The following is a 13,698-nucleotide window of genomic DNA, read 5'->3' as shown; positions in this document are numbered from 1 at the left end:
TTGTAGCTTCAGGCCTCATACTCATTCCTATGCTAGAAATGTTACCCTTGTTCTCAGAGCGCAAGACGATGCAGGGACGTCCTCAAATATAGCATAATATACAGATTTGTCAAGACGAGGAAGATGCAACACAATGTCTTGTATTATGTTTCAGCATGCGCATCTTCATCCTCCTTTGTATGCTGACAGCAATGATGACTTTGAAAGCTGCACAATGGAAACGCGGACTGTGCATTTTATAGCTGCGTAGGTATTGCTTAAGGGTAAACAAAACAAGAACTTGCATTCAAGCGCATACGCATTCTTCCTGTAATCTTAGTGACCGGAGGCTCAACAACAAGACCGAGAAAACTGTATTTTTGTGTCGCTTCCTTTTGTTAAGAATACTGCCCTGCAATCCGGATAGGCACCAAGTCAACGAAGAAAGCCATGGTGCAAAACGTTATATTTTCAGCTCTCATAATGGAACTTCTTGTCAGCGTTGCCTCATCATGGGGGAGAGAAAGGCATTCGGTCGTTAACATCAAAACGGTAAGGAGCATGCGTTTTATTTTTAGTCGAATCGAAAACAATTTCCACCTCGGAGGTTTTCCCACGACAACACTATAAATGTTGCATAGGCTAAGTCCCTATCAGAGAGAACCAATATATCATCCAGACGTCTATGATTATGGCACACGTAAAGCGTAAATAATTGCAGTGAGCTTCGTTTCTGTATTGGTTTTAAAACATTCAACTCTTCTTGAAATGTTACGTGAAATTACCACTCTGGCGAAAGGGCTTTTGATCTGGTTAATAAAACGACATAAATTATATTTCGCCGCCTTTCCTTCAAAAGGACGAATTTTAGAGACGAAAGTTGTTCAAACTCTTCGCAACAAAGCAGTAGTGCCATGAAGGTTTGCTTCATACCCTTCTTATCAGGCGTTATCTATGCCAGTTTCAGGTAATCATTAGTTGATCTTAATCGCAGATAGGAGGGCTTCACAGAAACACTATCTCCAATTAATACCTCAATGTTAGTTAATTTTGTTCAAGTTCTGCTGGGATGTTAACGAAATAACTGACAATACTGTTTGCGGACACAGTGCGTAGGCAGTGCCTGTGATATTTTCCACTGCCGTGAGTTTTTATATTACAGGAAATATTTTGTACAGGCTAACTACTATCCACCATTCAGATACTGATCATGTCATTGTAAAGAGTCGAACGGGCAAAGTGGCATCAGAAAGTGACGACTTAGCGGGAAGTTCAGATTTGCCTTCAATCTGTTGTCTTAGCATGGTATGTGCTGTGGAGCTTGTGCGCGTTCGATGTAGCGAACTTGCGAAGATATTCCTAATCAAAGATGTAAAAGGTGTAACAGGTTTTTAAAATATCTTTGAAGAAAAAGTGAACCTATTCGTTTATAAGAGCCCTTGCATGGCTGGATTATGCTATTTAGAAGCAGTTTCTGCAGTCGTTTCTGGTAACTACAGCCTACTGCTTTTCGGTTAGTTTGGAAGCTGCAGTGTAAGGCAATCGAATTTGTGCAACCAAACGTTTATAAAGAGCACGATCAAAAATGTTGAGGACCAATTCTAGCGCCAAATCAATCTGCAGCTTTAATAATAGGAGCATATTGAGCGTGTATATAGAGCCTCATTTCCTCATCTTTATATCGCTCTCTATATTAAAAATTATGAAGGCGAAGTTAATGGAATAACGGCATCCGTATTGGTACCCTAGACTTAACAAAATCCAAATACATTACGTGCGGTAAATAAAGAAAACACTATGCACACAAAGAATTTTTAACACAAATTAATTTTGCAGGCAGAGCATGGCAGTTGCAGCATGAGCTATGAGCCGGGATGAAACACACAAATCTTAGCCGGATACGAGAAACGAAATTCAAGCGACAGGTACCCCGAAAAAATAATCCTAAAAGGGAAAGACAAAATCAGCCGCAAACACTCCTGAGTGCACTTAAGCACTAACTGCAACTGTGCTTGATTGAGTGCATGTATGCCGAACGTTTGCAGTCACAAATCATCTTCACAAAACAAGTTCACAAGGCATAAAAACCCCCTCCGCCTAGTTTTTCCTTGTTGGCAACCTTTTCGTGTCATAGGAAAAATATTCGTACTATATTACGCATCATTCCACAAACTCAATCTAGATAGGAATACAGACTTCAGACAACATTATGCGGTGTTGAACCAGACTGGACCTTACATATAATAGCGTCTCAGTTCTGTTTTATGTTATTGGTGGTCGAATTCTTTTCTAGCTCCCTCTATTACAACAGCACATGGCACATACGACTTTCGTCGTTTAATTTTTCTTTTTTTCTTACCACATCCCTGCAGTTTGCAAATATAAAGAATATGTACAGTATTTTGCGAATAGTCGTACTTTGCCACACACCTAACATAAGATTGAGATTCCATAAACCTATACCTAGAAATATTGAAAAAGCAATTAGTCACAAAAATCAGGTTCAACATATGATACAAGCAATTACAGGCCCATTTGGCATTTACTCCTACCATATGAAATTATGCGGCACATTATATAGACACACCATGTTAACTTTCACGAAAATAACATTTTTAAGTTCGCACTATTCCGTAAACATCTCTTGTGAAACTCAGCTTGTATCTTCCACTAATGATCTGCATGTCTATCTAGACTCTTACTTTTTACCTGACTGTACATTTCTTGATATTTCTAAAGCTTCTGGTAAGGTCAACCAGGCACTACGTCTTCATAAACTAAACTTCCTAAACAAAATTAATTCATTAGTTTTAGGCTTTCCAGGCATCCCGCATTCAATTCCTAGCTACTAATGAGGTCAACTCACCTTCTGTCCCGGCCCACTCCAGTGCTCTGCAGGGGCCTGTAATGAGTTCCCTCTTATTCTTCATTTATATAAATTACTTGTCTTCTTACATTTATTCCAAACTGTGTACTTGTTTATGACTGTGGATTGCACTGCAAATTTGCTGATAATTAAAACGTTCTACTACTTCTAACTGACGTTAATAATATAACGAATGGTGCAGCAGTTGATGCATTCAGATGCTTTAAGGTTAATAAATGAAATGAAATGAAATGAAATTATGAACATGTGCTCCGTTAAGAGTGCCTCGACGTAAATTAACAAGCCCGATGTATATGCTTAATCATGCCTAATTGCAGTGTGTTACGTGATACCACTGTTTGATTAAAATAACTACAAAGCATCTATCTTGAAAGTTAGATAGCAATTTTATGATTGCTAAAACTAATCGTACACATGGATACATTCGTCCTAATTTCTCTCGTGCGCCGTCATCATTAAAATTATTCATGTATGCCACCTACACCCGCTCACGACTCAAATACGCATCATCTCTTTGTGATCCCGTTCAAACAAAGCTCATTCAGTCCTTTGAGGCAGCAGAAAATCGTTCAGCCCGGTTCACTTTAAGCAAATATCAAAGGACAGCCAGCATTACAAATATGAAAACATATTTACATATCCCGCTCCTATCGACTTCAAGAAAGCTATCTAGCTGGTCACTTTTTCCTACAAAGTACCACCACAATTCAGCAGAGAGCTCTGCATTGATTCGACCGTCAATGGGCCTATCATGTCGCTGTAATCGCAGTAAAAAGTACGCATTCCATACTCAAACGCGGTTGCCTATTCTAACTCCTTTCTTGCTCGGACTTAGACTGTATTGAATAACCTCTCTGCTTCACTAGCAAGCATAGCTGATGGAAAAAATTTATTCCAGGATATAATGTCTTTATTTTGTCTGGAGTTCAAATTATTTGTATGTTTATTTTTTACCTTCGTTGAGCAAGCTCTTCGTCGTTACATTTTATGTTTTGGATGGGACATTTTCAATACTTGTGCCGTGTTCCTAGAGATTACATTTTATATCTCATTGTTCCTTTTTTTTTTACTTTGAGTGCCAACTCCAGCAGTAGACTTGGTTTTAGGCATGCATAATTTCATTATCTTAACCCTAAACCTTTTGTCTTCCTATTGTTAATATTCTGCATCCACCCTTCCCTTTGTAAAGCACAACTGTACCCTGAGGTTATTAAAAAAAGCAAATAAATATATCTATATAAATAAATTTCAATTTCTTATGTGTGTAGGCAATTCTGTTCATTTCCTTGCAATACATAATGTCCCATATCTACTAATAACTGGCTCTAGTAAAGGCTCGTCAATTTTATATCGCCAGGATCTGTAGAAGTATAATATCACTAATCCCTAGTTGAGTACTCTCGATAGTTACAGCGAACTCTCTTTTATGCTTTATTCAAATTCAACGAATGCAAAGCAGGCACACTGAAAATCGTTTATCTATTTCAGTTCGTGGACACAAGAGAACTGATATGGGTATTCAACACAACAGAACCAAGAGGTTCAAGATGCAGAGCGGATTTAAACTATGAGACTAGAGATACAGTTACCTTATTTTATAGATATATTGGTTCTGGGATCATGAGGTACGTAATAAGAATCTCTAAATTCAGTTGCTGATGTCTAATATATCTGTTTCCTATTGTAGCAACTGGAGGTTAATCCTGCTTGGGTACTTCAATCACAGCAGCCAGCAGACAACATTACCGTATGATGAAATGAATATCCAATTTCAAGGTGCGTTGTGGAAAGGCACTTCTGTTTTTTTTTCTGTCCGAAATATAGTAGTAAAGTGAATTTCATCATCATCATCGTGTACTGCCTTGATACGCCTCGGCAAGGCAAATGTTTCTCGCGTTAATCTCAATTTAACTCGGTAGTGTCGAGAAGCAAATAAAGACGAAGTTATTTTCCGAATTTCATTGCAATGTTGCACAGAACTAAAATGACATGGGGGCAAGAAAACAGCGAATTAGGGAAGTAGCACGAGTGGTTAGTTCATGCAGCAATGAGGATAAATGAGCAAAAATGTCGCACACGAACATTTCGAATCAACAATGAATACCTGGACAAATGTAACCATAAATGACAAAAAAAGATATTTGTAAACTTAGAGTGTGTTTTTCGATAACAGTTGTGTGCAAAATGTTTGGCCAAAATGAAACGCGAGATAATTTTCTGAGTGCTAATATTGTATTTCCAAAAAAACGTGTGCTTAAAGGTATTCACTATTTGTTTTCGTAGAAATTATTATACCATTCTAATCACTTATGTAATAGTCCCCCCCCCCTATGTAACAGCCTCGCAAGAGAGCATTTAGGGGTACTGGAAATAAATGAATAAATAAGTAAATAAATACATAAATCAACTTATCATACCTCAGATCACATCCGAAGAAGCATATTGGATCTAATGCTGCTACTCGGAAGGGCGCTTGTCTTTTAGAAATAGGTATATTTGTTCTTAATCTTGGCTAAAGCATCGCATCCTGTTATTTGCTTTATGATCAAACCTAATAATGTTTGTATCCTGCTGTTATAGCTACTGTTTCATTCCACAGCTTTCGGTGGTTCTTTTCAAGTTAACCACTTTTTGTTATCCTCCATGTTTCAACCCTATACTTGACTTGTAAAAAGTAGATATAACGCGCTTTCTTTCGTATATGTTGGCTAAATGCCACTTATTCTTATGTAAACCATCACTGTTGAGAAAGCAACTTTCACCATTTATTTCTGCTTTGGTGATCTCACACATGATAGTAGGATAACTGATTCGACCCACCTCGGAAATTCCTTTGCAATCGTCTTTGTTTTATTTAAATGTTAGGCTGATTTGATTGGACAGGAATATACCTCGGCAAATACGTCGTGGGCAACGAATAGTAAGCATAATGGTGTCACTTTTCTCAACCACATGAATTCCCCATTTCTAATTATAACAAAGTACCAAAATACACGTTCTTTCGTGATTCAGGCAGGGTCGAGATCACGTAGCATTGACTCTAGAGTGCAGCTACATTTTGCCGCACAGTTTGTTCACCCTGATTCAGTGGATGTGGAATTACCGATACTCATTGGATGATTTCTTCGCTTGCTTTGCTGTAATGCATTTTTCATCTTTGGGACTGGTAAAATGCTCGATTTCTTCACGCCAGCGCATTCGTCTTAGGCACCCTGATCTTCACGGCTACTCAGAACATGTAAACAGATTTGTTAGATTTCTAACTATCTTTACTTACCTAGAAATCATGCATGGCAATATTATTTTGAAAGGAGTTAAATTTCTCGACTTAATGTATTTTCAAAATAGTGTAAAAGATATTAAATTAAATCAAAATTCCTTCCAAACATTTACAAAACTTCGCTCAACATAGACTCCAGTTTCCATGCTTAAAATATAAGAGCAGAAAACTGCAAAAACTAGCGAGACGCCCTGACGCAAACATTTTGCCGTCTTCCTGCCAATTCTGCTTAAGCAAAAATTCCCCTTTTTCTTGTTTCATCAGGAGGCGCAATATAATGATAAGATAGTGACAACAGAACAAGTACAACAAAACCACGGTAATATGGTCGTCCCATTCATTGTTCTCAAGACAGAATATAATCGCGCACTCAGGCAATTCGCTGCCCAGAGCCATTTCCAATGTTTGAAGCTACCGAAGCAAGTTATTTATAAAACAGTTCTAAAGGGGAGATTAAAAATAAAACTGACTTCTTACTGCGTTCTTATCCGTCATTATGCAGAATGTAGATGCAATCGGCTAATTGCGATGCAGTACCACAGGATGGTAAGGTCTCGAAATAGTCTAAATCTGATGAGGCAACGAAACGGATTAGTAAGAAAGAAGTCTATCAACTAATTAGCGGTAAGAGGGGAGGCAGAAGAGTTCAGGATCTCTCTACAGAATAGATTTTCAGCTGTAATCGAGAATGATGACGTTAGCTAGAAGCAGTGAGTAATAATTTTATATATATCGCTAGTGCGAGCGCTGTAGAAGTAGGCGGTAGAATAGTTAGAGAGCATACCGGTACGCTGTCTTAGGAAAGAAAGATTTAATCAAGAAATGCTTAAGTATGAAAGCTTCCAACCTAACAGACCAGACGTAACTAGAAGAGATATCAAAGCTAATCAATAAACGTAAAGTAGCCGATATAAAGAAGTATAACATGGAGAAAATTGAACATGCTGTAAAGAACGGGGGAAGCCTTAAAGCAGTGAAGAAATTGAGCATAGGGAAATATCACATTTATGCGCTCAGGGACAAGGCAGGTCATCGCGAGTATGGAGATGATAGTCAAAATAGCTGTGGAGTTCTATACTGATCTGTACAGTAGCCAAAGTAGTGAGGATAATAATGAGATTGGTAGTAGGGAAAAGCAGTCAGACGTTCCGTTCCGCCACTGACGAAGAAAGAGGTTAAGAAAAAGCCTTAGAAAATATGAAAAGCATGAAAGCAGCGGGAGAGCTTCAGGTCACTTCAGGTATATTGAAGGACGGGGGTTATTGTGCTAGTGTTACGAAGATGATAAAGTGTCGAGCAGGGCGACAAAAGGGAAGAAGGAAAAAGAGATCGAACAGATCGCCCCGTTAGACCTAGGCTTGAGATGCCAGCGTCACTGTTCACTGGCTGTGTGAACCTCGCTTGTCAAACTCTTCAGAAGGTCTTCGTGGTCATGGTATGAGCGTGGCATTGTGATGGAGCTGATAGCTAAAGGTCCTAGGCCCCACGCTCAGCACAGCTGTAGAACTGGAGCATCGTAGGAGTCAACGCCTTGCGCGCTTTATACTAAAGACCAGAACCATGGAAACTGCCGATGGCCCGCAAGAAGCTCACGGTGACGCTGCAATCTAGGTTAGAGAACGGCATGCCGGCGGTAGAGCTGGTTCCGCGCAATATTATCGGGATCCTCGGACTTTCGCAAGAGCGGCGGGCGAGGACATTGACGGCTGACCGACTCACTATCAACGGGTGAGCAGATACAACCGATGCGATGCTGTTGGTCAACTAGCCAACATAGTTTCCTTCCTGAAGAATATCGCGTTAGTCTGGTTCGAAAACCATGAAGACTTTCTGACAACCTGGGAGCATTTCGGCACTGAATTGCGCCTTTGACGATTGCCTTACGCGGAAAAAAACGTGCTGAACAGCAGCTCGCATACAGGGCTGAGCTACCGGGAGAAATTTGCACAACGTATATAGACGAAGTCTTGAAGCTCTGTAAAGCAACAAATACCGATATAACAGAGGAAGATAAAGTAGGGAATCTGCTGCAAGGCATCGCTTATGATGTTTACAATTTCTTGATAGCAAAAGATGATCTGGACTCTGTCACTGATCTGATTCGCCACGTTCTCACTTTCGAGACATTGAAGACTCGTCGTATAACGCCATATTTTGTGCGGCTAGACAACGTTCCAACTGTGGTAGCATCGAAGATAGCTTCACAAACCTGTAATGGGTGATGCGGCAAATAATTCGCGAGGAACTCCAGCGGTTTCAGCTGTATGCACGGTATTCACTAATTATGCATGCTCACGTTACCGTTCCTCGAGAGGCGTCCACCATGATTCCCTTTATTCCGGGAATGAATTCAGGCAAAGAATCACACACTGACGCCAACAGCATAATGGCAATAGTCGATAACTTTAATCATCCGTCTCGCTACGACTCATGCCAGCACACTACTCGCAGCACTACGAGCCGTGCTATGAGTACCATCCACAACCAGCACCTGCCCGCTTTTCCGGCATCCAGTCTAAAGGACTGCACGTGTGTTTGAATATCAAATGGCCCCTGCCTGCTTGGCGTCTGCAAGGGAACAAGGTTTTCACCGCAAAGCCCCGGTCTGCCACCGTTGTGACATTGAGTGACACATCGCTCGGTAACTGCCGCAGTCGCTCACCGACCAGCTACGGTCGCCCCGTCAATCAAATTAAACCACGTAGCCATTTCGATGGTTCCTCTTGGAAATAGGCCCCATCTTCCTACAATTTTCCCCAGACCGATAGACCACGCAGTCACTCTCCTGTTTCTGACCGCAGCTTCTCACCACCGCCTGCCTCTTCTGCGCTTCGATTTTCGTCCCCACGAGCGCGGCAGCGGTCTCTATCGTCTGTGCCGAAATGTAGTCAGCGCGGCCGCTGGAGACTCTGCACTGCCTGCAGAATTTCCTCGAACTGCTACAATGTTAAAGAACACTGTTTCTGTTCTTGTTGAGGGTGTGGCGACAATAGCTTTAGTGGATACGGTGGCGTCAATTTCGACTATGAGTTTATTCTAAGAAGCGCTTAGGCTGAAACGTTACGTTTATGTGGGACAGAAATGTGAACTTTCATGGTGCGGGTGGTGAGTTTTGCCCTTTGGGAATGTGCTATACTACGGTGTGCCTTTGCGGAATGATATTCAACGTGGAGTTTGCAGTGCTTTCGCGATGCACGCATGACGTAATTCTCAGCATTGATTTTTTTGCGAATGTGTGGTGCGACGGTAGACTGTCGCTCATGGACAACTCTGCATTGACGGTTCCCTTTTGTCTTTGCTCTTAGAGGGCTCCACAGAGCAGGAAATATGTGTTGCTTATGCGAGGATATCACGTTACCAGCCCTTTCTATGGTGTGCGTCCAAGTTTTGTACCCCAATAGTGCTTCAGGTACCTGTGAATACGGTTACGGTGGCACCGCTGCATTGTAGTTATGCCAAGAAACTAATTTTTGTTCCCCTTTGCATGCTGTCGGTGATAATAGGTGGCTTAGAACTGTGAGCCATCAATTGTGGTTCGCAACCTGTGGTTTTTCCCGTGAATATGAAGATTGCCACATGTAGCCAAAATGATGCTGCTGCATCGGCGGCTTCGATAGCAGACGCGTCTAACGGAGTTGCTGCTGCTCCAACCCCTGACTCACATCTGCACCGAATGATCAGTAAATCTCTAACCAGTTAACAACGTAAGGCGTTGGAGATTTTACTGCTCAAGTACTTCTCCGTCTTAGAATTTTGAATAGAAATGGTTCAAAGTACATTCCCCTGACACGTACCCGACATCGCATTGACACAGGCTACTCACAAACAGTTTGACAGAAGCCCTATATAGTGTCGCCAACAGAACTGTAGATCATCATTGAACAGGTTCGGAATGTGCTGGACAAAGATAATATTCAAGCATTATGCAATCCTTGGGCTGCTGCTGTCATTCTGGTCAAGAAGAAAGATGGTACATGGCGATTTTGCGTTGACTATCGCAGCCTGATTGGTGTAACTAAGAAACACGTTTATATTTTTTCCCAGATCGATGTCGCCATAGATTGCCTGTACTCCGACTCATACATTTCATCCGTCAATCTGCGGTCGGGATATTCGCAGATACCTGTGCTCCCCTAGGACAAGAAGACCGCTTTTATCCTGCCCGACGGCCTGTTCGAATATATTGTAATGCCATTCGAGTTGTGCAATGTTGCATCAACTTTCAAGAGGGGTATGGATGCCATGCTACGTGTCTTCAAATGGCACATATGTATTTCCATATCTACAGCGCGATAAACGGGACATGAGAACACAATAACGACAAACACAGCGCTGTTTGTCGTTATTGTCGATATATGTATTTGCTACCTCGATAATGTTATTTTCGGCCAGAACCACCTGAAGCACAATGAACGCCTTGCGCTTGTACCGGACTGCCTGACAAACGCTGGTCTGATACTGAATAAAAAGACGTACCGCTTCAGTTGACGGCAGACGTTGGTGCTTGGAATACCTAGTTCATCATGAAAGCGTCAGGCTAGACTCACAGAAGACCGCGGCCGTTGCTTCATTCCAAACACCTCATAAATGCGAGGAACTTCGCAGTTTCCTTGGACTTTGCTCATATTGTGACCCGCGCTAACCGTGTCAGTTCTGGAGTGGGAAGAAGACGAAGTTCTGCGGAGTGCGCGTGGTTCTGGGACGCCGCTGCTTTTGCCTGGTCAAGCGCCTGCTCTCTGCCTCCTGTGCCTCAACCCCGTCCTTTGACCCTGTCCTTCTGGACTGCCGTCCGGGTAGCGATAGAACCCGTGACAATATTTTCGCCGCTTCATTCACGATTTTACAGACATCACACATCCGACCACGTGCTTTCTCCGCAAACATGCTACCTACGAATGGTCATCTAATTGCGAGTATTCCTTACGAAAACTCAAGTTTTTACTAACATCGCATCCGATTCTCTGGCATTTCAACCCTCCTGCCACCACGGAAATTCACTCTGACTTCACTGGTATTGGAATCGATTCTGTTCTCATCCAGCGTTATGACAACGCCGATAAGCGTGAAGTTCTGTCAGGGGTGCCACATAGTTCCATTTTAGGTCGCGTTTGTTTTTGTTATATTAAATGATATTTCTGCTATCATTGAATGACCAGTCAAAATGAAACTTTTTGCTGATGACTGATTAATTTACTCTCCTGTAGCTTCCCCGGAAGATCAGATGAATATAAATAGGTGTCTTCAGTCGTTAAACTCGTGGTGCCTGAAATGGGCATGGAAATAAATAACCAAACATTCTCACATGCATGTAACAAGGACGCAAAATGTTATTCCGTTTCAATATAATTGAAAATTCTTTGAATGAGATAAAGAGTTTTACATACTTGGGAGTGACACTAACACATAATCTGTGTTGGCGCACCCATATTGAAAATATCTATTTAAAAGCCTATCAAATGCTTTGCTTACGGGGCAGGAAGTTGCCGAATGCGACTAGAGAAATTGAATTGACTGCGTACGAGACATTCGTGCGGCCAATCATAGAGTACACAAGTGCAGTGTGGAGTCCACATCAAAAGGGTTTAAAACGAAAACTGGAAAGAATGCAAAGGATTTCGGCACGTTTATATGTTCTGAATACCGGCGCACTAACTCAGTAACAGAAATGCTAAAACAGTGTCAGTTAGAATCACTAGAAATGAGCAGAACAAATCAGAAATTTAAACTTTTTTCTGGTAATGAATGATAATGTAAAAGTTAATAAACAACACTATGTTACACGTCCTCTGAAGCGTTGCCCACGAAAAAATTATAGTAAGGTATTCTAACCTATTATTACACGTACTGATGTAATCGCTACTCCTTTTTTCCCGGTGCAGTAGAAATCTGGAACCAACTGCCAAGTTAATTTGTGGACCAAAAAGAAATAGAAAAATTTGAGATAGGTGTTATTACGTTCTTGGAGCATTACAGTGCAAATCTATAATTTTGTTCTATAAAGTATATTTTAGCGAAGAGAATTGTACTTGTAGTGCACGTGTTTCCCTTCCTGTAATGACCCTCATATAGAGGGTTAAAGGTATGAATAAATAAAATAAAAAAACGTCGGTCGCTCCTTAAGCAAACAGCAACTCAATTACACAATTACTGAGCACGAGTGCCCAGCCGTAGTCTTCGCCATTCAACGTTTCCGCTGGTATTTGTACGGACGTCCCTTCACAGTGGTCACTGACCGTCATTCCTTGCGTTGGCTGAATAACTTCCGCGATCCGTTAGGCCGTATTGTGCGATGGGCAATCAGTTTGCAAGAATTTGATTATACAGTGTCCTACAAGGGCCGGCGCCGGCACGCTAGCGCTGACTGCCTCTGACGTTTGCCGCTTGCGACGACTGAATGACATTGTTTGCCTCCCCATGGTCAAAGTGTGCTTGAAAATAAAGATTTGTTAGTGTATCCTACATTTTTGTTTCGGTCCGGATGTTCGGGAGAGAGGGTATTCTTCTTAAATTGCGAGGACTGTGCTTTAAGCTTCCTGGAGGTTAACAATCGATATGTTTCTTAAGTAGAATAATGTAGACTTGGGATTAGCCGATAAATGAAAATACTACGGAAAGGATTTCACTACTTTTCTCACAGAAATACGTTTTTACATTCAGGATATTTTGAATATATTTCAATGACGCTTGTTTAATACTGTATTCTCTTTGTTAAAACCTAAACACGTTGTTGATATTTGAGAGCCATATACACTGATCTGTGAATTAAACAAACCGTATTATTCACCCCTAGGTTTTCTTCTATTTTCGTCTTTCGTTCTTGGTTACATCATTGTTATCACGTGCGCTATAGTGGTAGTTCAAATCTTTATATCGAACACCCTCTGGTCACGTTTCAGACATCTAAGCTTTCGATTTTTCATTTGAGAGCTTAAGCTGGTTCACATGCAAGCGATTGAGCAAACTGAGCGGCGAGCGGCAGCGACAAGCGCAAAACATTTTAAGCGCGTTGAAACTGCTTCGCTCTCGCCTCTAGAGCCTCCGCGACAGCTGAAAACAGGTTTTTGCGTTGCCGTGGCAGAAATCAATAGCGTTTTCGCTAGCATGAAGAACAGACTTTAGCGTTACGTTACTCCTGGACCTATTACCTCTTACGTTATACATGCTGCGTCACGTACTCGCAAGCCGCATATTATTTCATCTCGCACTATGCTGCAAACATAGTCGTCTTCATTGTATGCTCTCGCCGTAGCTATTAACGGGTCGTTTAAAACTGCAACGCGCTCTCAAGTTTCTCGTTGGCATTTGCAAACATGGCATTTTTTTTAGTCGATATTTATTGCCTCAGGGCATCAGTAGGGTATGAGATGAAGGATGAATAAATGATTAAATGAATGGAAACAGGTTAAAGTTTCTTAAAGTTTTAGTTTTCAATTCTCAGCAGTTTCTTAATCCTCCGCATAGTAAAAGGCATCAAAATCCTCTCTGCCATATAATTTAGAGCGAAAGCTCGGTCGGTAACGTTTTGTATAGCCTTTGAAACCCTATGAGGCTC

Source organism: Amblyomma maculatum, chromosome 10, assembly GCF_055883805.1.
Source record: "Amblyomma maculatum isolate TAMU_Amacu chromosome 10, ASM5588380v1, whole genome shotgun sequence".
Lineage (NCBI taxonomy): Eukaryota > Metazoa > Arthropoda > Arachnida > Ixodida > Ixodidae > Amblyomma > Amblyomma maculatum.
The sequence above is the reverse complement of the archived record's forward strand: the minus strand, read 5'-3'. Positions refer to the sequence as shown.